A 24,131-nucleotide genomic window follows, 5' to 3' on the forward strand; every position below is an offset into this window, starting at 1 on the left:
ACTACAAATTCAGGAGTATGGACCAACCATTGTCACTAAACAACAAACCCAAAAAACTATCTCTAAAACCAAAAGCATATATCCTAACAGTAAACTCATACTTCCAAATTCTAAGCATACACTCATTTAAACAATGATGAGACTATTAATAAAATAAGTCTAATGATAAACTACCAAAGCAATGTCACAAGGCAAAAATCTTAGGACCAAAACCCTAAGACCCATAGAAACAAAATTATACTATGCCAAAAACAATGACACAATGTTCTCATGAAATACCCTGTAAACAAGTAACCATGTTGACGAGCCCTAAAACGTCCAATCAACATTCCATACTCAACACAAAATCAGATCAATCACAACCATGTCCTTCCCTCACCAACCATACCCAGTTTAGATACACAATCAACAAAAACAACAATGTTCAATCTAGGTAAATTAAAACACATAACCCAGATTCCAATTCTTCAAAAAGATTAACTTCTACATCAAAATCAAAACCCAAATACTCCACTCCTGCATTTAAAGATCAGTCAAGAACAAACACTATACCCAGTATTGATCATAGATCGTGCTGGCTATGGTACTTGACATTGGACACACAGTAAGATTATTTGTAACACAAAAATTATCCTAAAATATTCCTTGTATGAGAAAATATAATCAATTATTCATGTGGCCTAACCAAAATAAAACCTACTATCCTTGTGGCTATTAGATAATTCACAATGAAAACCTGGCATTTGAAATTTAGCCATAGGTAATTTATGGTATGGTATGATTAATTTGTTCCAAATCCAAAACTGAATACAGTTAAGGAAACATAAGATACCTATTGCAAATATATATTATACACAATTAGCAATATATTTAAGTCTCTTTCTGTATACCCTTAGGACAAGTTCCTATTAATACAAAACTTCCCTTAGTAGTAAGACATAGGAAACATCAGATTGAATATTCAACTGACCATGCTATTAAGTTGTATTTAAAAGCACAGGTTAAAGGGGACCCATTTTCATCAACACAAAGTAATTGAAAGAGAAATAGTTTATCTCTTATCCTGAGTTTGCAGTCAATAACCATATTGTTTTAAAGGCAATCTCATACAGATTAAAGATTCTATTATTACCAATGATTAAGTCATTTTGCAAGATGCTTCAAGAAAACCCAAAAAAAATTTTAAGGAAATTCACTCAGAATTTGGAAGATATAAAGCACAAGCAAAATCATGTTTTAACCAAGTGACCACCCCAAAGCACATCAATTTACATAGTCTGTGAATAAACATTCAACTCAAATAAAACATGTCCCAGCACACATCCATTTCACCAGCTTTATTCAGTATTCTTTACTCCTGGGCAACATTAAAGGTCAAAGCATTATTAGGGTTATAACTGAATGAAACTTCTACTTTAAAAAAAAAAGGCCCAAACTGATCGATTCAAGTGTTAGAAGTTTTATTGATGTTAACATTCCATGAGGTCATATTTAAATCAAATTGCAAAAACGGTTCAGGAATACAAACTAGCCTCTGGTTTAGATGTCATCTTTCTTCTAATTTTAATGACATGAATGTCTCTAGAAAGTCACATCCACTGTCCATATGAGGTGGGTTAGAGACCTGTATCTTCAGTCTCATGAAATCCATGTTAAAGAACCCTGCTTGGTTGTATATATCACAGCACTCTTGTATTAAATCCATTTTCCTCAGTTTGCCATACTGGACTGCCATCTTGATTTCTCAGTGGAAGGATCCATTTGACTCTTCAAGCTGAGTTGGGTGGCTTGACTTAAAAAAAAAATTAAAAGAAAAAAATGCTGTTGGAATACCAATAAGCTTAATGCTTCAAACAACATCCACATACCTTGAAGATATCATACCAGATACAAATTCTTAATTCCGTAACCATTTTCAACTTAAAAGATCATAATTAGACAAATAACGAGTTTCCCTATGATACATTTGTATCAACTCCAATAGTAGAGATAAAGGACCAAACTTTCAATATTGAACTCCAACATCTTTACATTACATACATGAAAAGTAAAAACAAAAATTCAAATTCAAAATCTCTAGAAAGCTGAATAATAAACACTGTGGATTCTAAATCTCAATGCAGAAAAGTTTCCAAGCTCATTCAAAGAAAACTAATTATAGAAAAGTATCTTAAGGGATTTGAAAAGGAGAGGATCATGGAATACCTTTCCAGTCTAAAAGATGTTAATTTTGTCTAAATACAAATGGCCTATATAGATAACACCATCTTTACTATGTTTGACATGAAATGGATCACTTCTCAAATTATATACAACTAAAATACATTATCAAAAACTAATGTTTCTCATAGAAAAGTATATCTAGTACTCAAATAATATGCACTGAAAGTAGAAATGAGAAGCTGAAGACTTTATCACTAAATAATTGGATCTATATTAAAACATAATTTAAGGGCTGGGAAGTTGGCTCAGTGGTAGAGTGCTTGCCTTGCATGCATGAGGCCCTGGGTTCGATTCCTCAGCACCACATAAGCAAAAAATAGCCGGAAGTGGCGCTGTGGCTTAAGTAGTAGGGCGCTAGCCTTGAGCTGAAGAGCTGAGGGACAGAACCCAGGCCCAGAGTTCAGCCCCCACAACTGACAAAAAAAAAAAAAAAAAAAAAACAGAAAAACAAAAATAAAACATCATTTAAAAAAATAAAATAAATAAATAAAACAATTAAAAAAAAACAAGTTTAAACCATAGGCTTTTCCAAATTCTGTGTGTCTCCAACTCAATTTGTGGAGAGTGACTCATTTGGAGATAAATAAGATATTTTTGCTCACTGGATTAATTTCCTTCTCTCCTTAATTATAATTAGGATGTTGTCTACTATATACAAAAAACTACTTAATAAACCATTTAGGTAACAGAATACTGACACAACAGTAGAAAACTCATTTTTCTGTCACTGTGGTAAGGTGGCTCACCCTAACAGGAAGGCTTAAACTAAGAGGATGGTTGTTCAAGCATAATCAGGAAAAAAGTTCATATTAGACTCTAATCTCAACCAATAAAAAAAGCTGAGTGGAACAGTTGAATGCCTGTCATCCTAGCTTTATGTATAGTCCAAATAGGAGCATCACAAAGCCTAGGATCCTAGGATAAAAAGCAAGACTCTTCTCAAAAAATAACCAAAGCCTGTAATCCTAGCTACTTAGGAGGCTGAGATCTGAAGATCAAGGTTTGAAGCCAGCCCAGGAACTCCAATTAACCACCAAATGGCTGGAAGTTAAATTGTAGCTCAAGTAATAGAGTACTAGCCTTGAGCAGAAAAGCTAAGAGGCAACAAACACCCAGGTCCTAAATTCAAGCCCCAGGATGAACAGATGGAGGGAGGGAGGGAGGAAAGAGGGGGGGGAAGAGAGAGGGAGAAGGGGAGAGGGGAGAAGGGGAGAGGGGGAGAGGGAGAAAGGGAGAGAGGGGGAGAGGGAGAGAGGAGGAGGTGGAGGGGGGAGAGGGGGAGAGGGAGAGAAGGGAGAGAAGGGAGAGAAGGGAGAGAAGGGAGAGAAGGGAGAGAAGGAAGAGGGAAAGGAAGGGGAAGGAGGAAAGGGGAAGGGGAAAAGGAAAATAAGATCATCTAAAGAGTTTATTATAAACCAAATTTTTCAGTGTCTAATATAGTATTATAGGGTTCCCAAAAAGATGTTTGATGAAAATATTTTTTTATGAGCAATGACACACCAGGAATGCAGTCAGTAACTTCAGGAACTACAAATGCAATTTATCCCATTAGGCACATTAAATAATACTCAACATGTCTTGCCATGGTACAGGGGCTAAGTTTACCTAGAATACTATGTGTAGTTTCCTATTTTTTAATCAAAACATAACCTAATGCCATTATTAAAAGCATTAAAAAATTAATCAAGGGGTTGGAGGTATGGCTTAGTTGGTAGGGCCCTAGCCAAGGAGTGAAAGCCATCAGATACCAAGTTTGAGCTCTGGTCGCAAAAAAACTCAAAGAGGGCTGGGAAGGTGGCTCAGTGGTAGAGCGCTTGCCTTGCATGCATGAGGTCCTGGGTTCGATTCCTCAGCACCACATAAGCAAAAAGGAAAAAAAGCCGGAAGTGGCGCTGTGGTTCAAGTGGTAGAGCCCTAGCCTTGAGCTGAGGGACAGCGCCCAGGCCCAGAGTTCAGGCCCCACAACCGGACCCAAAAAAAAAAAAAAAAAAAAAAAACTCAAAGAATGCTTTGGTCTATCTGAAAATAAAAATTAGAAACTAGTAGTATATTATGCTACCAGTTACATAAAATGTCATTTTTAGCCAGGCACTGGTAGCTCACTCCTGTAATCCTAGCTCAGGAAACTGAGATTGCTATGGCTCAAGTGGTAGAAAGCTAGCCTTAAATGCTAGCCTAGGGACAAGCACCCAGAAGCAGAGTTCAAACCCCAGGGGCTGGCAAAAAAAAAAAAAAAAGTAATTTTCAAAAAACAACCAAATGGGGGCTGGGAAGGTGGCTCAGTGGTAGAGCGCTTGCCTTGCATGACTGAGGCCCTGGGTTTGATTCCTCAGCACCACATAAGCAAAAAGGAAAAAAAAGCCGGAAGTAGCCCATGACCGGACCAAAAAAAAAAAAAACCAAATGGGGGCTGGGAAGTTGGCTCAGTGGTAGAGCGCTTGCACTGCATGCCTGAGACACTGGGTTCCATTCCTCAGCACCACATAAGCAAAAAGAAAAAAGCCAGAAGTGGCGCTGTGGTTCAAGTGGTAGAGCACTAGCCTTGAGCTGAAGAGCTGAGGGACAGCGCTCAGGCCCAGAGTTCAGGCCCCACGACAGGACCAAAAAAAAAAAACAAACAAACAAACAAATGCCACAAGATAAAGTGGCCATCTCTTACTATAGTTAATGAAAAGCCACATATGTCTATATGGACCAAAGGTCAGAACTCAACTAAGAGCAAAAAGTTCTCACTCAAGTATCAAAGCTATTAAAAATCTGAGTTAAGAATCACCAGCTACATTCAGTTTCAAACTCTTAAAAAGCAATTTGGCACATACATAAATTTTTGCCAAGAGACCAGGGGTGACTACTATAAGCCTGGGGTTTTTCCAGTTCTTCACGTGTTAACAGCAAATCACCAAAGTACCTACCTCTGGCAGCACTACTGAGGATTGAGTTAGTACATTCTTAAAGACATTACCTAGTATATAAAAAAAACCTCAATAAATGTTGGATATCATTCCAATGCACCATAGCAACTCCAATACTTGGGAACTCAAACTAATACTACTATCAAAATTACTCAATTAGCCTTAGTAAATCTACCTCTGAAGAACAAACATATAGGATCATTTCGTCAGTTATTAATGAAAAAATAAAAAAACTTTCAATGTAAAGAGAGAATTCAAAATTGCAGGAATTCAGTTTCCAATTAAAGAAAAAAAAATGGACTGAGCATGAATGTCATGTCCTAATGACTTTCTTCCTCCATTGAATAGTGAATTTTTGCAGATATCTTCTATTTGTTGAGCAGATAGAAGACACTTTCATGTAGAATTTCATAATCATCATACTTAGATCATCTGGGTTTCCCATACAAGGTTAAAACACATAATATGCATTGTCTGAATTTCTCCATTTAGGAATTTTCTACTTTATATTCCTCCGTAAGGAATCTAAGAACAATTCCAGGAGCAAAGGTAATTTTCAAAGCCAACATAGTAATGACCTCTTCAAATCCTCAAATGTTGTACATGTATCTAAGTTAAGGACAGTTGGGCACAAAACTGTTCCCTTCAAATTCTACTTCATACATTTGTGCAAAGAATGAGCCATTATACAAACCAGTACAAATCTGCATTAAGGCTAAGTCTATTTCTGGGCAAACTACCATTTCTAATAGCAAAGAAAAATGTAGAAGACTACAAGAAAAATCAGTAATACTTTAAAATTTCTAATGGGATGGCTCTAATAAAAAGCTATTACTAGCTTATTACTTCAAAACTTAAACATATGTCATGAGCTAACAACAGATACAAAATTACACCCTAGTATAAAAACTCAACCTTCCCATCACATAATTCAGACATTTCCTGATTTCTATATTCTTTGTGCTTTGTCTTTAAATTTGAGAACAATTAAGAATGTCCTATAAACTCACCTATCTTGTTACATTTTTAAAAAGCAGGGGAGAGGGGGAGTGTTCCAGTGGCTCATGCCTATAATCCTAGCTACTCAAGAGGTTCAAAGCCAGCCCTGGCAGTAGTTCCCCTGAGACTCTTATCTCCAATTAACCACTCAAACAATGGAAGTGGCACTATGGCTCAAGGGGTAGAATGCTAGCCTTGCACACAAAGAAGCTCAGGGGCAGTGCCCATGCCAAGAGAGTATATATTACTATATCTGAGTAGTAAATATGTTAGACATTCAAACCTGAAAAATGTCTTGAAAAGCACCACCAGGTATGTCACTAAATGGGCAAGAGCAATTGATAAGCAAAAAAACTAAGCCATCTTTACTAAGATTTTTCCAATCAAGTCAGTCTTCTCAATTGTCCCCACTGGTTTAAAACCAGACAACAAAACCTATTTAGCAGACTAAAATGAATCTAGCTCAAGAAGTGTGAAAAAGAGAGATTTTAATCACTTTAATATTTTTCTGAGTCAAAATTTTGGCTTTCACAAACTTGGGAGGCTCAATCCCCAGTATTGAAAAAAAATTAAAAACTTCAAAGCACCTTAATATTTGACACAGTAAAATCTTATGTCTTTTTTCTTTTTTTTTTTTTTTGGGGGGGGGTCCATTCGTGGGCCTGAACTCTGGGCCTGGGCACTGTCCCTCAGCTCTTCAGCTCAAGGCTAGCGCTCTACCACTTGAGCCACAGCGCCACTTCCAGCTTTTTCTTTTTGCTTATGTGGTGCTGAGGAATCGAACCCAGGGCCTCAGGCATGCAAGACAAGCACTCTACCACTGAGCCACCTTCCCAGCCCAAATCTTATATCTTAATGAATTTCATTTTGCTTTTTATTAGGCCAAAAACACTAGTTGGTAAACAGTATTTATAATAGAGGCCAAATCTGCATATTAAGTCAACAAGTGTTAATGTGCCAGGTAACTCATCTCTTTAAGTTATATGACCAGACATGCATGCCATTAAGTTTGTAGAACTACTCTCCAGCCCAAAAAGCCATTTACACAACTGAAGCTGAATTACTGAGAGAATATGCAATCTAGATTCCCAAATGTTTCAAAAAGAATTGTTCTTATGAAACAGCTAGTATGCAATTTCCTAAAATGTTCAATGATAAGTACTTTGAAGAACTTACCCAAATTCATTTTATATACACCTGCCCTATGTAACTTTTCTACTAAATCTCAGGACTGTCTGGAGTTAGAAAAGCTGTAACATAATACTGGCTATTAATAAAACATCTTGTATCAAATTAAAACCTCAGAGCCAGCCAGGCTTATTGGCTTTCAAGTTTAGGAATGACTTCATTTATTAGAAGTATCTACAATATTAAAGTAAGCGAACAGTATACTCAATAATTATCAAAAGAGAAACCAAAAACTTTGGTGTCCATGGCAAAGCTAACCCATCAGGATAAATCCGGGACCAATGTCAGCAAACTTTTCTTAAAAAAAGAACCACTGTGGACACTTCATATAGTTTTTTAACAACTGTCCACTCTGAAACTGGCTCAGGAAAGCAACTATAAGGTTACTGATGAAAGAGAACACGGTGTGTTACAAAAAAAATTACCTTACAAAAGGAATTTCAGACAGGTCCAAATATGTAAGTTTATGTTTTACTTTGCCTTAAAGGAAAGCAAAATAATAGAAATAGAAAAACTACACTAATAAATTTCACACATACTTAACCAGGTTTATGTGCTTGCAATTTAGAGCTTTGCTAAATATTGTTACAATTCTGGTTCAAATTATCAGTCATTTTTAAAACTGAAAAACATTAATCATATAAATTAAATAATACTTACTAAATGTTCCCACCAATGTCTTGTTGTTTAGGCCTTTTTTACTTCATGAGGAATCAAATTTCTGCAGGAAAAAAATGTATCTTATTTTACATAGGAATGGTAAAACTACTGTCAAACACATGATGCACACCATTTTGTCAATCATTTAGTTTCCCTAGAATTGCTGGGATTTTAACTCAGGACCTCATGATCACTTGGCTTGTTTGTTCTGTTGGTTCTCTACCACTCGAGCCATTACTCCAGTCTCAAACTTCAACTTATTTTTTAAGGATCACTCATCAACAGACCAAGAGGTACATACTGAAGTACATTTATTCCAAGCAAAAAACTCTAAAATGACCATAAATTTAGCAGTGCAGGAAGCTAATTTTTGTGAGTTAAAATTGCATGCCTATCTCTCTCAGTCCCCCATGAAATCCATGAAATCCAAAGAGCTAAATATTGGAGTTACAAAAGTAGAAGACTGAGTGTCCAGGGGTTAAAAAAAAAAAGTATCACCACTTAACCGTCTTTCATCTTTCAAGCCTTTGTAAAGCTTTCATTTCTCACCTTCAAGGTCGGTTTTCTCTGTATATTAGTATATTCCCACCCATTATCAGGTACTATAATCAACATAATGTGATACAAGTACATGAAAGGTCGGTTTTCTCTGTATATTAGTATATTCCCACACATTATCAGGTACTATAATCAACATAATGTGATACAAGTACATGACTGAAAATTCTAAAATATTAACTAACAGTAAAACCTAAGGCATCATTTCAAACAGCTATTTCAAAGCTAAGACAATACATACTATTTTCTATATAGTAAGAGGTACTTGGTAATAAAACTACTGTATTTATACTTGTCATTACACAAATAGATTTAAACCTAAGAGAACGCTAGAAGTGAAGTTAAGGTATTTTCTAAGGGGCCAACTTACTGTGCCTCTAGCCTCTCATTGCCCAGCTAATGTTGCACAACCATAATGCAAAGATCCCAGCAGCACCTCTCCTTAACTGATCAAGTTTGAGACAATTCTGCAAGCCAGGCTAAGCCTGTAATTCAGGATCCAAGGACTAAGAATCTTGTCCCCGAAGAACTACCAAAAAAACTACAAGTAGAGCTGTGGCCTAAGTGGCAGTGTACTACCCTTGAGCACAAAAGCTCAGGGTCAAAAGCCCTGAGTTCAAGCCCAGGATTGAACAAGACAAAAAAAAAAGTGTGGCAGAAGATTTCAATTTAAGCAGATGAAAATCATTGGTTTTGCTCAGATTCCTACCCAACCTATACATTTTGTACTATGCTTTATGATTTCAAAGTAAAATGCAAATATAATGTAAATATAATCACTAAGAACGGTACTGTTTTATAAGAAATACAGCTTTAAAAAAAGAAATACAGCTTTATTATTTTAATAAATGCTTTTAAAAGACTTTAAAAACTAAAATCTAAAGGCATTGTGAAAGAAAAACACAAAAGTAGGGTAACAGTGGTTGCTAATATACCAAAAAACTCTGCTTGAAGTCATAAATCATTAAGCTTTAAACAACAAAAAAAAAATCTAGCTTGAAGAACATGGCTCAACTGGCTTTATGGAAGTGGGAGTGAGGAGTTCAAATCTAGCCCTATCACTAAATGTAAATGTTTGTAATTACTACTGGTCTCAACAGGTTGTGTACTACTCAACTTCAAAGAAATTTGCTTAACTTTCTAAAGAATAATCTGTGAAATGCAGACGTAAGTATTAATGCATAAATCAAAACTTGGAATGTTACTCAAATATATATACTTCAATGATAATCAGATCTCATCTTACTTATAACATGAGATTCACATTAACATTCCCCAACATTGCCAAGGCTAATTACATTCAGAAATAATAGCCCACTCGGAAATGAAAGTCTGCATTCAATCTAGGGGAGGGGTCTGGAAGTGTGGTACATATGCCTGTCTACCAATCTATAAGAGGAAGGTAGCTCATGAAGATACTAAGAATAGAAATTTCTAGCTGAGAACCAGTGCCTCCCACCTATAAAGCTAGCTACTCGGGAGGTGAGATCTGAGAATCCTGGTTGAAAGCCAGTTGGGGCAGAAAGTCCCACTAAAACTCTTATCTCCAATTAGCCCTCAAATACTAGAAGTAGAAGCCAGGCACCAGTAGCTCAAGCCTGTAATCCTAGCTACTCAGGAGGCTGATATCTGAGGATCACGGTTCAAAGCCAGCCCAGGCAGAAAAGTCCGTGCAACTCTGATCTCTGATGAACCACTAGAAAACCGGAAGTGGGGCTAAGGCTCAAGAGGTAGAGTGCTCACCTTGAGCTGAAGAGCGCAGGGATAGCGCCCAAGCCCAGAGTTCAAGCCCCAGGACCAAAACAAAAAAACAAAACTAGAAGTAGAGTTGTGGCTCAGAGTGGTAGATCACTAACTAGCCTTGAGCAAAAGAGCTAAGGGACAGCACACAGGCCAAGTTCAAATCCCACAACCAACAAAAACAAAAGAATAGAAATTTCATAAAGGTAATTACATAACTATCAAATACACAAATATTTAGTAAAGCTTTACTCTATTTAATCAAACTACAAAATATTAACAATTCCATTAGTAAAGACTTAGAAAAATGCTTTTGCTGCAAAATTCTAAGTACTAACTCAAGATTTCATACTTTTCCAATGGTTGTGTTCATATTATTTGAAGTAACTAAGAATCAACAAAAAGTATTATTATTCCAACCGTTTCCATGATTTCTGGTGCAAAAACTATGATGTCTATATGAAAAAATTAGATACTCTAAAGCAAGACTTAAGACTTTGCAATCCTCAGATCTCAACTTACTGAGTAGCTAGGATGACAGGCATGAGCCACAGTGCCTAGCCAGAGTGGTATTTAGGAGTCTCCGGATTGCTGAATGTTCTATTTGCCATTCCATTCCACCCCTAACAAAACAGTAAAATCTCAGCAGAGAAAAGTAAATTCCAGTTTTGTGGAGGTTTATGGGAGCTTGGAGTCTCAGACTTTCCTGCCGAGGCTGGCCTTACAGAGCAATCCTCAGATATCTATTAGTAGATCTGCTATTAGTAGTCTAAAAACTTAAAGCAAAAAAAAAAAAACTAAATTTAGGAAAAACTACATTTTAAAGAAAATCTACACTTAAAATGAGTTATCCCATATATTTTCCACTAAATATCACTGTTCACAAAACATTGTGATATGACCTAACGTCTTTTTTGTGTGTGCTTAAGATGACTTTGAACCATCTGACTCAGATCTCAGACTCCTGAGGTAGGATTACAGGCGTGAGCCACAGGCACCTGGCCAACTTCTTTTATTTCTTTGGTCAGGTTAATTTTGAATTATCAGAACACCAAACATGATTTAAGAACAAGTCCAAAATCCTAACATAAAAAAACAACCTTGCCCGGTGCTAGTGGCTGATACCTGTAATCCTACTCAGGAGGCTCAGATCTGAAGATTTCGGCCAGCCTAGGCAGGAAAGTCTATGAGACTCTTAGCTCCAATAAACCTCCCGAAAACTGGAAGTAGAGCTGTGGCTCAAATTGGTAAAGCACTAGTCTTGAGCAAAAGACGTCAGGGACAGTGCCCATGGCTTTAAGTTCAAGTCCCACAAAAGAAAGGAAAGAAAAAGGAAGGAAAGAAAAAGGATGGAAGGAAGGAAGGAAGGAAGGAAGGGAGGGAGGGAGGGAGGGAAGGAAGGAGGGAGGGAGGGAGGGAGGCAGGGGAGGAGGAGAAAGAAAGGGGGAAGGGAGGGAGGAAAAGAGAGAGACACTGGGGGGGGAAGAGAAGGAAGGAAAGAAGAGAGACAGACCAAAGTACACAGGTTAAAACTTCCTTATGTATCATCTACTATGTGTACCTATGATAATAACTTCATTTACATAGACAGCTTCTCCATTTACATTTGCCCTCTGCCAGTTTTGTCCACTAAGTTAGATTGGCTCAAGCAATAAATGTAACACAAGATACAGTATTATGCCAGTACGTGTATTTCTTCAAGGTAAGACTTCTGGGGCTGGGAAGGTGGCTCAGTGGTAGAGTGCTTGCTTTGCATGCATGAAGCCCTGGTTTCGATTCCTCAGCACCACATAAACAGAAAAAGTAGGAAGTGGTGCTGTGGCCCAAGTGGTAGAGCACTAGCCTTGAGCTGAAGAGTTGAGGGACAGCGCCCAGGCCCAGAGTTCAGGCACCACGACTGGTTTAAAAAAAAAAAAAAATAGATAGGATTTCTTCTTCTAATTCTTCATCTCTTTGATGATAAAAGCTATATTCCATTAGATTAGGTAGGTTACTGTATCACTTGAAAGTTTTTAATTAGTAATAGTACAGTAAGAAGGATTAAAATTCTCCATCTCAAATTTCTAAAGTTCTTCGGCTTTTTTCCCCCTCTCTAATGGCTCAAATAATACCTTTGGTAGGCCAGTATAAACATAATTTACACTTACACTTCTGACTGCTTTACCCAGAACACTTCATTCTCAAATTTTCTACTAGTGCCCAACACATGAATGCCTACTTACTAAGCCTCATCAGTTGCTGAGAGGAAACTCATCTTTACAGTCTTAAGAAGTTGGGATAAAGCCGGGCACCAGTGGCTCATACCTATAATCCTAGCTACTTAGGAGGCTGAGATCTAAAGATCGTGGTTCAAAGCCAGCCCGGGCAGGAAAGTCCATGAGACTTTTCTCTCCAATAAACGACTCAGAAAACCAGAAGTGGCACCGTGGCTCAAGTAGTAGAGCACTTGCCTTGAGCTGAAGAGCTGAGGAACAGTACTCAAGCCCAGAGTTCAAGCCCCATGACCGACAAAAAAAAAAAAAAAAAAAGAAAGAAAGAAAAGAAAAACTGGGATGAAGGTAGTTTTTTTTAATGTTTTGACCAACTCTAGTATAGTTTAATATCTCACATTTTGTTTCCATCTGCACAATACATAACAAACCTGACCAAACCAAAAAACATTTTAAATAGACAGATAAGCTAAAGAAAGCAAAGGCATTAATGTAGTCTCTTCACCACCTATTTGAGTCAATGGAATAAGCGAACACCATCCATGAAGACTGCACTTTATTTTCCACACAAATTGCACAAAGGTAAATAGGTCCTTATTTTAATTGGCCACTTGTGTATTCTTTTACTCCCCAAGTTATCACTTACAATAGAATAACATTAATTTCCAGACTTACTTTTAAGTTAGTGTGAACACTTCTTTGCTTAACAAGATCAGAGCACATATTTTCTCCATTCAAGATGTCAATACATCGCTAAGCTAACCCCAGAGCTATTGACGATTGAAGATAATTTCTACTATTTAGGCTTTAGTTGTCTCTTCAGATAAAATAAGTTTGCTGGAAAACAACCCGTTTTTACCTGTTTAAAAATAAACTGATCATATTTTAAGTATATTTAATAACCAAGAAAGGTTTTTGATACGTAGTTCTTTCAAGAATCCTAGCAGCAATAAAAAAATTCAAGGTCATTCTTAAAATAGACTGAAAAATGTCCTTTTTGTCTTATAAAGTCATAAGGTCCCGATGACTATGGCAGATATAACAATCTTAAATCACCATTTTAAAAACTAAGTGTCTTACTTGAATGTCTTACTTAAATCACCATTTTATTTCAAGTACTAAATGTCTTACTTCTTAGTTGAATGTAACTATATGCATGGGCATAAATTACATGCACAGACTAATAATAATCTAAAAGTATCTTGATTTGATGTAAGGTAGAAGAATCAGAAAGATCGTTTTCCTTTACTTTTTCATGTATAAACAATCCAGTTTGTCTCACTGAAAAACTCTTGTGGTATTTTCATACCCAAATGTTAATTATTGCATTTCAGATAAGAGGTTAAAAAAAAATTACTCACTTGCTATGTAAAACAGGTTTTCCAAAGGGTTTCCTTTTACCCTCAAGGACAAAAAACTGTCTTCAAAATGGCACACACCTTTTGGGGGAAACAAACAACATTCTAAACAACCTAATAATGAAGCAATCTATAGGAAGAAGAAATTAATATTTTCAGATTTTCCACTTATACAAGAAACAAACTAATTTATATCCTAACACTACCCATGAAAAATGTTCTCTCCTAAAATCTATTAGTTCAAAGGAAAACGACTTCAAATTTTCCAATAAATAACTTCTGTGACTTTAACGCTGAAACCATTCACATCATAGAAAGGAAAAAGGTACCCTTGGATCCTTGGATTTCCCTAAAATAGTCTTGTCACCAAAATTAAACAAAGACTTAAAAGACTGTCAATATCTTATTCTACCCGAAAGTACATTGCAATGGCTAAGACATATATCCTTTTTTTCTGTGAAGATTTAAAAAGGTTCCTGAAAATTATTTCAGATATTTACTCATGCAACTTTTAAAAGCCATCCTATTAGTATTAATTGGCTGTTTGAAATGTATCATCAAAAAGCAAAACCAAAATTTTATGTCAAATCAATGAAAATTTTATGTACAAGCAATAAAAATTAACCAGATCTTACCTGGGACAAAAGTTGTATTTGTTCACAACTACCAGCAATCAATTAAATTTAAATCTTGTAAGTTACCTTTAAAAAAAAGAAAGATATCAATTGTTTTTATTGTAAACATTTCTTAGTCAAAGAAACTGTTTATAACAAGAAAATATGAAAAAGACAAGATCTAAGGGTGTCCTGAAGAGGTAGGTGGTGGCCATGACCTGTACATTCATGACAGCAGTCATTTCTCATCCTTAATGTCTATCAGTCTTTGTTTTCCCCATCTTTTGGTTGCACTCACATATACTAAGGATTAAGGCATAGCAATTAAAAATACAGAAAATTCAAGACATTGCTACAATCTTATTTTTTCTCTTTAGAAGCCATACACTAAACAAAAAGTTTACCATTTTTAACAACTGCAATCTCTTAAAAATTTCCATTACCGTTGCAAAAAAAAAATCCTACAGTTATAAGCATTAAAAATTAAATCCTCCTGGAGAAATTAGTGAAGTTAAAATGGCCACTGCTTACTTTAAATTTTAAACTCCAAGTTACTCGATCTCACAGAGTGGGGTATTTACCTTTGTCTTGCAAGCAGGTCTAAAACTCCTAACATCTGTGACCTTTATTTTATTTCAAACCCAGGTCTGGAATGTTTTCAGCCTACCTCCTCCATTACCATGTAAAAAGAGCTTGTGATGTAAAACCACTAGCAATTATTATCTTTGCATTTTACTATTCAGGAAGAATTCTAAAACCCTCCACAGCCAAGACCTCTAGAAAACCACTTTTACTTTTCAAAGATTTCTAAAACATTGACTTGGAAAAACCAAAGTAGGATTTAAAACAGATTTGGTAAAAATCAGGATATGCGCAACTGATGTAACACATACCTTTATCACAGCTATTTAAAAAAAAAATAAGAACAATTTTTACTGGAATAACAATATCATTGGATACATGGTTGAATAAACCAACAGCGTTGCTTTTAGATGTGCTACGTATCTAAGTATTCCGAACACTTATTTTTGAACACTTATTTTTACGCAGTTCTGCACCTTTACAGCACAAGAGCTCTGCAGAAGGAAGACATTCTAAAATACACAAAAGGTTTGTGAATTTCTGGTTTGTTCTCCAAACCATTAAACCTCAATTCTCTCTTCAGATCATTTTTAAATTAGACTACTCACTGAACTCTGCAATTTTTCGAAACCTGTTACCTTTAAAATACTGTTTCGTTTTGAGGCACATCTAGATTTTTATACATGCAACAAATATGGCTTCTCTTCGTCGTCCATTACTGACTGAGCAGCCCGACTTTAATATTTACACTACCAAAAAGTAACTTCACGAGAAGGAGATTTGGTTACCAGAATATTCCTTGGTAAAAGTTTTCGCTTTCTGGCTTATAATAATACAGCTTTTTTTAAAAAATGTATATAAAAAACTAAGAGGATCAAGTTCAACTTTTGGTCTCGGAACTGACCCAAGTACGTCTTTTCACATTCAGGTGTGAGAAGTTAAGACACCAGCTCCTCACGACGACCTTTTAACAAGTCCTAAACAATTTATTTACATTCAAGTTGTCGAGATATCAAAAGATCTTAGCATAATTACTGAGGAGGAAAATCTGAATCAAACGTCATCGCCTAGCATCGTAATTATCGAATCCATTAAACAGCTTTGGCAACACAGTAAACTTGTCTTCGTCATTTTGGAAATAACCAGAAGAAGAAGAAGAAAAGGCTCCAACTTGCTTCTTCCCCCCCCCCTTACCCCCCCCCGGCCCCAACAACAACCTGATCGCCATCAAAATACAAATTTAAAAAGAAGCTTCAAGAACCTTCGCCTCTACAGCCCGTTTTTGCAATCAGCTTTCAAAGAGTTAAAAGCCAACACCCAATTTGGGGAGTGGGGCGGAGGGGGGGGGGACTGAAGAGGAGGAAAGGGGGGTGATAAAAGGCAAGTTTTATTTTTGTTCAAACGTAGTCAGGGGTTCCATTGTTCTTGTAAATTCCACCAGCCCAGATGAGTTCCCCAGGTCCTCGGGCAGAGAGCACAAAACCTCCGAGGTCCGGACCGACCTGGAGGGCGTTTCCCCCCCCCCAACACCCACCCTCCCGCCCACAATAACAGCATCAACTCCCCGGGACGGGAAGGGGCTCCGGGGCCGCGCCGTCCCTCCCGTACCCCCCCCCGCCCCGGGATCGCGCCCGCGGTGCCCGCCGCCCCGCGCCCGGCCGGCCCGGGGGGGTCCCGGGCGCGGGCCTGCGGCGGGAGGGCGCCCACCCCGGGGCCCCGCGCCCCGGCCCCGCGGCGCATCCCGCCCCGCGCGGGGGAGCGGCTCTGCCAGCCCACCCCGAGGGCCGTGCGGGGCGCCCCGGCCCCGGCCGCCCCCTCCCTCCGGCGGCCGCGCTCAAGGACATTCGGCTTTTCCTCCCAAGGACAAAGGACAATAAAAAGGAGCCGCCGAGCCGCTTACCAGGCCCGGCCGCGGCCCGCGCCGCCCTCCGCCAGCTGGTCCTCCGGTCCCCGGGGTCGGAGGGGCCGCCCGCCCCGCGTCCGGGCGCCCGGCGCGGGGCCTCGCGGAGCCGCCATGGCCGCCATCGCCGCCGCGGAGCTTCCTCCGCCTGAGGAGCCGCCGCGGGCCCGGCCGCCCCGCGGAGCTCCGGCCCCCGGGCTCCGCCGCCGCGCCGCCCCGCCGGGCCGCGGCCGCCCCGCTCCCGGCGGGCCCCCCGGCGCGGCTCCCCGGCCACCCCACGGGCCCCGGGCCCGCGGCCGAACGGCTGACAGGTCGAGGCGCTGCCGCCTCTCCGGCCATCTTGAGCCGTGTGTGTCTGTGCGGGTGAGCGCGAGCGTGTGTGGTGTCTCTCCGTCTCCGCTCTCGGCTTCCCTCCTCCCCGCCCCCCTCCGCCCGCCCCACACACACCACACAACATGGCCTCTCCGCTGCGGCGGCGGCTGCGGCGGCCCTGAGCGCTCCGCGGGGCTCCGGCGCGCGCCCCTCCCCCGCCCGCCTCCTGCCCGCAGCCCCGGACCCTGCTGCGCACGCGCACCGCGCGCCGCCCGCCGCGGCCATTGGCTGGGACAGCTTCCTGTCTTCGTTCCCCCGCCCGCGGCTCCGACGCACGCTCGCGGACGTTTCCCCCACCCCGCCCCCCACAAGCGGTTACAGCCCTCCTATTGGTTCCTTCTGACCCCGCCCCCCTCCTCCCACTATCTCCGCGTGGATAGGTTTACCTTGGTGCCACTCAACCCCGGTAGGCGTTTCTGCTTGTCCTGAGAAGTCCTGGGCCGGGGATTGGCAGATGTTGAGCTCTCTGGTTTGCCGAGGAGATGGTTTGCTTCCCGCAGTGCGGACCCTTCCTCGCCTAGCGGGAGGCTTCTTGGGAAAAACTGAGCAGCAGACCCTACCAGCTAATGGCTTTGCCTTTGGAGAAGAGCTCAGACTTCCTGGCTTCTGAGTCCAATGTTCTGTCGTCTTGAAAAAGAGAGAGAGAGAGATGACTGACAGGGACGATGGACGATGGTTTGCCCAAGGGCTAACCAGCCATAGCTTCATGATGGTTTTTTTCTGCTCCTGGGGCTTGAACTCGGGGCCTGGGCTCTGTCCCTGAGCTTCTTTTGCTCAAGGCCAGCGCTCTACCACTTGAGCCACTGCCCCGCTTCCGGCTTTTCTAAGAAGGTTATTGGAGATAAGCGTCCTGCTCCTGCTGGCTTCGAACTGCAGTCCTCAGATCTCAGCCTCCCGAGTAGCAAGGATTATGGCCACTGGCTCCCGAGTACGATTTTTCCCCCCCTAAACCCAGACCTTTCTCAGGGTCACAGAGTCAAAAGCATTGATTTCATGACCAGCAAAGCCTCCGACCTCGTGTCCAAATTGAAATGTCATTTTATTTCAGGGTTGAAAGTTCCTTGTGGCCCATTTAGGACAGGCAGTGTATGTATTATTTATAGGTGCACTGCCAGGCTCATCATCGTGGTTAGCCAGATTCTGCTCTCCAGAATAGAGTTGGTTAAGGAGATCGTTTGAACCTGGACCTGCAGTACAACATGTCCTCCCAAAGAATCAGGCAGAAAAGGTTTATTTCTTTCTGCAGATCTTTTATCTCCCTACTTATTCCTACTTCAATCAGAAAGCAATTTTTAGGCATACCGTAAGAAATGTAAAGTTGCCAGGCATTGTGGCTCATGTTTTTAATCCTAGGTACTCAGGAGGCTGAGATGTGAGGATCCTGGTTCAAACTCAGCCAGGGCAGGAAAGGTTATGAGACTCTCACCTCTGATGAGAATACCAGAAGTGACACTGTGGCTCAAAAGTGATAGGGCCCTAACCTAGAGCAAAAAAGAAAAGCTCAGGGATAGCACCCAGAGCCTGAGTTCAAGCCCCATGACCTACAGAAAATAAAGGAAGGGGCTGGGAAGGTAGCTCAGTGGTAGAGTGCTTGCCTTGCATGCATGAGGCCCTGGGTTCGATTCCTCAGCACCACATAACTGGATGTGGCACTGTGGCTCAAGTGGTAGAGCGCTAGCCTTGAGCCAAAGAGCTGAGGGACAGCGCCCAGGCCAAGTTCAGGCCTCATAACCCACCAAAATAAAAAATAAATACATAAATACATAAATAAAGTGAAAAGTCAGTCAGGTACCAGTGGCTCACACTTGTAATCCTAACTATTTAGAAGGTTGAGATCTGAGGATAGCGGTTCCAAGTGATGGAAAAGGACTTAACCTAAAGTACCACCTCTCCCCTCCCCCTATAGCTACATCCTAAAACTGTCCTTGCTGCTGAATCCTGAATCATCGCACCTCCCCAATCCCCTAAGCAAACATACCCTGAAGTTTTAGAGCAGAGAGCCTGAGACCAAGGCTACCTCTGATGCCCAAGCCCCTGACCAACACAGATGCTATAGAGGCTTTGAAACCCCTCAGCCACAATAACAATGCTCATCCACCCCACCTCCATCTCACCCCACTTTCATCTGCACCCCCCCCAGACCAATTTCACTCTTTCTGCCTAGTTGGAAGGGGGCGGGAGGGAGGGCAGTGCACCATTTCCCCTTCATCCACACTGAAGGAGACTTGGTGGCCCTTCCCAAGGCTTCATTCTGGAATAAAGCCTATTAGTCTGTTGAGTTCACTTTCTGCCCTTTCTTTATTTTGATACCCTCATGATTCAGTTTCCTTACACCACGCCAGCCAGGGCAAAATAAATAAATAAATAAAAGTCTCTGAGACTCTTATCTCCAATTAACCATGAAAAAAATTGCAGAAGTGGAACTATGGCTCAATTGGTACAGTGCTCACCTTGAGCTCCAAAACAGACATACACAAATAAAAATGAAGCTGGGCATGGTGGCTCATGCCTGTCATCTTAGCTACTCAGGAGGCTGAGATCTGAGGATCACCATTCAAAGCCAGCCCAGGCAGGAAAGTGAAACTTTTTTTTTTTTTTTTTGGGGGGGGGGGGTGTCTGGTCGTGGGACCTGAACTCGGCCTGGGCGCTTGTTCCTCAGCTCTTCAGCTCAAGGCTAGCGCTCTACCACTTGAGCCACAGTGCCACTTCCGGCTTTTTTTTCCTGCTTATGTGGCGCTGAGGAATTGAACCCAGGGCCTCATGCATGCAATGGAAGCGCTCTACCACTGAGCCAACTTCCCAGCCCAGGAAAGTGAAACTCTTATCTCCAATAAACCACTAGAAAACCGGAAGTGGTGCTGTAGCTCAAGTGATAGAGTACTTGCCTTAAGCTGAAGAGCTGAGGGACAGCTCCCAGGCCCAGATTTCAAGCCCCTTAACCGACAAAAAATAAATAAAATAAAAAGAAGTGAAAGTTTTAATATCCCTTAAATAGAGAAGAGAAGAAAAAGAAGTTTCTCTCTCTCAATGCCAGTTTTTAGGTCTCTTTGGGGAAGAGACCTGGAGTAAAAGAAAATAAGACCAGATAGATGGTCTTAGTTCCAAATATTATTAGCTTTTCGGTTTGTTGTTGTTGTTGTTGTTTTGAGAGAGAGAGAGAGAGAGAGAGAGAGAGAGAGAGAGAGAGAGAGAGAGAGGCAGGGCAAGGGGACCAACACAAGTTCTCTACAGCCCTGCCACAGAGTTAGAATCAAAAAGCACTAGTTCTATTATGGGAGATTTTAGACCCTAGGGTCAAACTCTTGGATAGTTAAGTTCCAGCCACATGCACTAGTACACCCAATAAAGAGACAAGTAACAAAGAAAGAAAGGCCAGGGCGCCAGTGGCTCACGCCTGTAATCCCAGCTACTCAGGAGTCTGAGATCTGAGGTTCACCATTCAAAGCCAGGAAAGTCTATGAGACTTTTATCTCCAATCAACCACCAGAAAACCAGAAGTGGCACTGTGGCTCGAAGTGGTAGAGTCTCCTTGAGCTGAAGAATTCCGAGACAGCGCCCAGGCCCATAGTTCAAGCCCCACTATCAACAAAAACAAAAAACAAAATAAGAAAGAAAAGGAAAGGTATTCATTTTAACCCTAAGTGCCCATCAAGACCTTTCCTTTAGGTTTAGATGGGGAAAAGAATTGGAAGTAGAAGTATGCATTCATTATTACATTGAACATGTCACAACTGTGTTCCTGTTGTCCTTGGTGATACCACAGGTGGTCAGGCAAGTCTTAGTCTCAGGAACTGGTCAGTTGCAGCCTGATGAAAATGAGCATCATGGGGGTGGGAAAGTGGCTTAGTGGTAGAGTGCTTGCCTTGCATACATGAGGCCCAGGGTTCGATTCCTCAGCACCACATAAGCAGAAAAAGCCGGAAATGGTGCTATGGCTCAAGTGGTAGAGGGCTAGCCTTGAGCTGAAGAGCTGAGGGACAGTGCCCAGGCCCAGAGTTCAGGCCCCACAACCGACAAAGAGAAGAAAATGAGAATCATTGCTTCCTGGTAGGTGGTCTTCCCCATCTGTCCCCTCCTTCCTGGATTCCTAAAAGGCTCAAAGTGACCCCAAGAAGAGAATTGACAGAGCAAAAGACACTGATACAAAATGTAGCCTGGGATGCTCAGTTTTTAACCTGCTCTCTGTTAATTCCTGGGCCCAATTAGGAGTAAGTTATTTCCAGCAAAAGCAGCTTTTAAGTGCTTCTTAGAGTTCTAGTCCCATGGGGTTTTGTTGTTGTTGTTTTTATTTTGTTTTGTCAGTCATGGGGCTTGAACTCAGGGCATGAGTGCTGTCCCTTAGCTCTTTTGCTCAAGGTCAGTGCTCTACAATTTTGAGCCACAGCTCCACTTCCATTTTTCTAGTAGTTAATTGGAGATAAGAGTCTCACAGACTTTCCTGCATGGGCTGGCTTTGAACCATGATCCTCTGATCTCAGCCTCCTGAATAGCTAGGATGACAGGCATAAGCCACCAGCACCTGGCTATATCATGGTCTCTTTTTTTTTAATTTTTCTTTTGTACCAGTTCTGGGGCTTGAACTCACAGCCTGGACTCTGTCTCAGAGTTTCTTTTGCTCAAGGCTAGCACTCTACCACTTGAACCACAGCGCCACTCCAGCTCTTTCTGTTTATGTGCCACTGAGGAATCAAACCCAGGAATTCATGCATGCTAGGCAAGCATTCTACCACAAAGCCGCATTCCCTGCCCTACTCCCATATTTTTAAAGATGACAAACTGAGAAGTGATCGTGGGAGCCACCTCTTTCTGTATCCGCTTAGGATTTCCAGACAGCCTTAGCTTCAAGACGTTGGGTTTTTGTTGTCATTGTTTTGGTTTTCTAAAAATCACATCTGTATCCTAGCTACTCAGGTGGTGAGATCTTGTGCAGACAAACCTGAGAAACTTTGATCTCCAATTAACCATCAAAAACCAGGAAGTAGATCTGTAATTCAAGAGGTAGAAAGTTCAAGGTCAGAGCCCAGGCCTTGAGTTCAAGCCTGAGGACTGGCATGTACACATCTGCGCATGCTCACAGCCATACATCTATACACTCCCCCCCCCCGCCCCCCAAAAAAGCACCTGCCACCGGCTGAGATTGGGTGGATCATGGTCTCAGGACATCCCCAGCAGGAAAGTCCATGAATCTCTGTCTCAGTATAGGGAAGCTCGATGCTGTGGGCTGACCTGCATCTGTCATGTGAGCCACAAAAACAGGAAACCTCGAGTAGGCAGGAAGTGAGCCCCCATCCTAAAAATAACCAGCAGAAAACAGACCTGCTCCGGGCTACAGCAATCAAGCATGAAGTCCTGGGTTTAAATTCTACCAGCCATCCCTAAAAGAAAGGAAGGAAAGTTGGGCAGGGGTTAGGGGTGGGGTGGAAATGAAGGAAGGAAAGAAGGCAGGCAGACAAGAAGGAAGGCAGTTGATTTGACTCAATCAAATGAAATCAGTCATGGAGGACTGCCCACATATTCTGGCTTTTTATAGATGTCTATGCAACCTAGCCATGTTCCTTCCTTGATAATATTCTTTCAGCTGTAAATGAGCCAGAATCCCATAGCACACGCGCACGTGCGTGTGCACGCATGCACGCGCGCGCACACACACACAGAGGCATGTATACATACTTCTTCAACACAAGTTAAATTATTTCTATTTAATTTCCAAGACACATTGCACTGCCCAGTCTAGCTTTGAATACATGAACCTGTAACAAGGCTTTTGTGTCTAAACAATCTAACCCTCAGCCTTCTTTCTTGGTGGTGGGGGAAGGGGACAGCCCAGGGACTTGAACCCAGAGCCTGTGCATTGCCTTTGAACTATTTTTTTTGCTCAAGCCTAGAACTCTACCAATTGAGCCACAGCTCCATTTCCAGCCTTTTGGTGGTTAATTAGAGATAAGAGTTTCTCAGATTTACCTGCCCAGGCTGGCTTTGAACTAGGTTCCTCAAGACCTCAGCCTCCAGAGTAGCTAGGATTACAGGTGTGAGCCACCAGCACTGGGCTGAACCCTTTTTTTCCTCCTTCATTCTTGGTGGTGTGTTCTGGCCATGTTGTTGTTACTCTAATCCTTTTTCTTCCCGCTGTTTTGTTTTGCTTCTCCTACCATGACCTGAAATCCATCCTGAGTCTGGTAGCTCTGAACCAGTAAAATGGGGCTCCCCCAGCCTGCACAAGGCTGTGACTTTGCTGATGATGGTCTCTTGCAATTGCCGATGCCTGGGTATTTCTGTTTGGCCAGCTAGGACCTCCTTTCCCTCACAGAGGTGTTCCAGCCTGACAGATGGCTCACGCCTGTCATCCTAGCTACTCCTAGGAGGCTGAGATTGGAGGACCCTAATTCAAAGCTAGACCCAGCAGGAATGTCTGTAAGAGTCTCATCTCCGGTTAACCACCAAAAAGCCAGGCATGGAAGTGTGGCTCAAGTGGTAGTACACCAACTTTGAGAAAAAAAAAATTAAGGGACCATTCTCAGGCCTTGAGTTCAAGCCCCAGTGGGGTGGGGGGTGAGAGAGAGTGAGAGAGAAAGAGAGAGACAGAGAGACAGACAGACAGACAGACAGACAGACAGACAGACCAGACACTGCAGGATAAGGATTCCTGCTTCATGAAATGAGAGATGCAGCTTCCTCTGGAGGAAACATGGCTGCCATCACCCAACCTTGCTACAAAGCAGCATTTCCCATGGCTCTGGCAGCATCCTTGAAGCCTCCCAGGTTTCCTCCTGGCTCTGGCCTCCCATCCTCTGGTATCATTTAGAAGGTAGTCAGAG

The 24,131-nt window shown here is 41.5% G+C and overlaps 1 long non-coding RNA gene across 7 annotated transcripts; it reads right to left on the reverse strand.

Annotated features, from left to right (window-relative positions):
* Nucleotides 1-1,443: 1,443 nt before the first annotated feature.
* LOC138842050 (uncharacterized) lies at nt 1,444-24,097 on the reverse strand. Of its 7 annotated transcripts, none has more exons than XR_011376577.1 (7): nt 24,021-24,097; nt 22,633-22,691; nt 17,703-17,943; nt 14,484-14,549; nt 13,852-13,929; nt 7,983-8,043; nt 1,444-1,792 (listed from the first exon to the last, which is right to left on the reverse strand). It is a non-coding gene; the product is annotated as an uncharacterized lncRNA (long non-coding RNA). The 7 variants fall into 7 exon arrangements; XR_011376576.1 differs by lacking the exons at nt 22,633-22,691; nt 24,021-24,097 and adding exons at nt 22,253-22,300; nt 22,438-22,509; XR_011376579.1 differs by lacking the exon at nt 22,633-22,691 and having other exon boundaries at nt 24,021-24,035.
* Nucleotides 24,098-24,131: the final 34 nt, after the last annotated feature.

Source organism: Dipodomys merriami, unplaced genomic scaffold (genome assembly GCF_024711535.1).
Source record: "Dipodomys merriami isolate MVZ:Mamm:240054 unplaced genomic scaffold, mDipMer1.0.p SCAF_33, whole genome shotgun sequence".
Lineage (NCBI taxonomy): Eukaryota > Metazoa > Chordata > Mammalia > Rodentia > Heteromyidae > Dipodomys > Dipodomys merriami.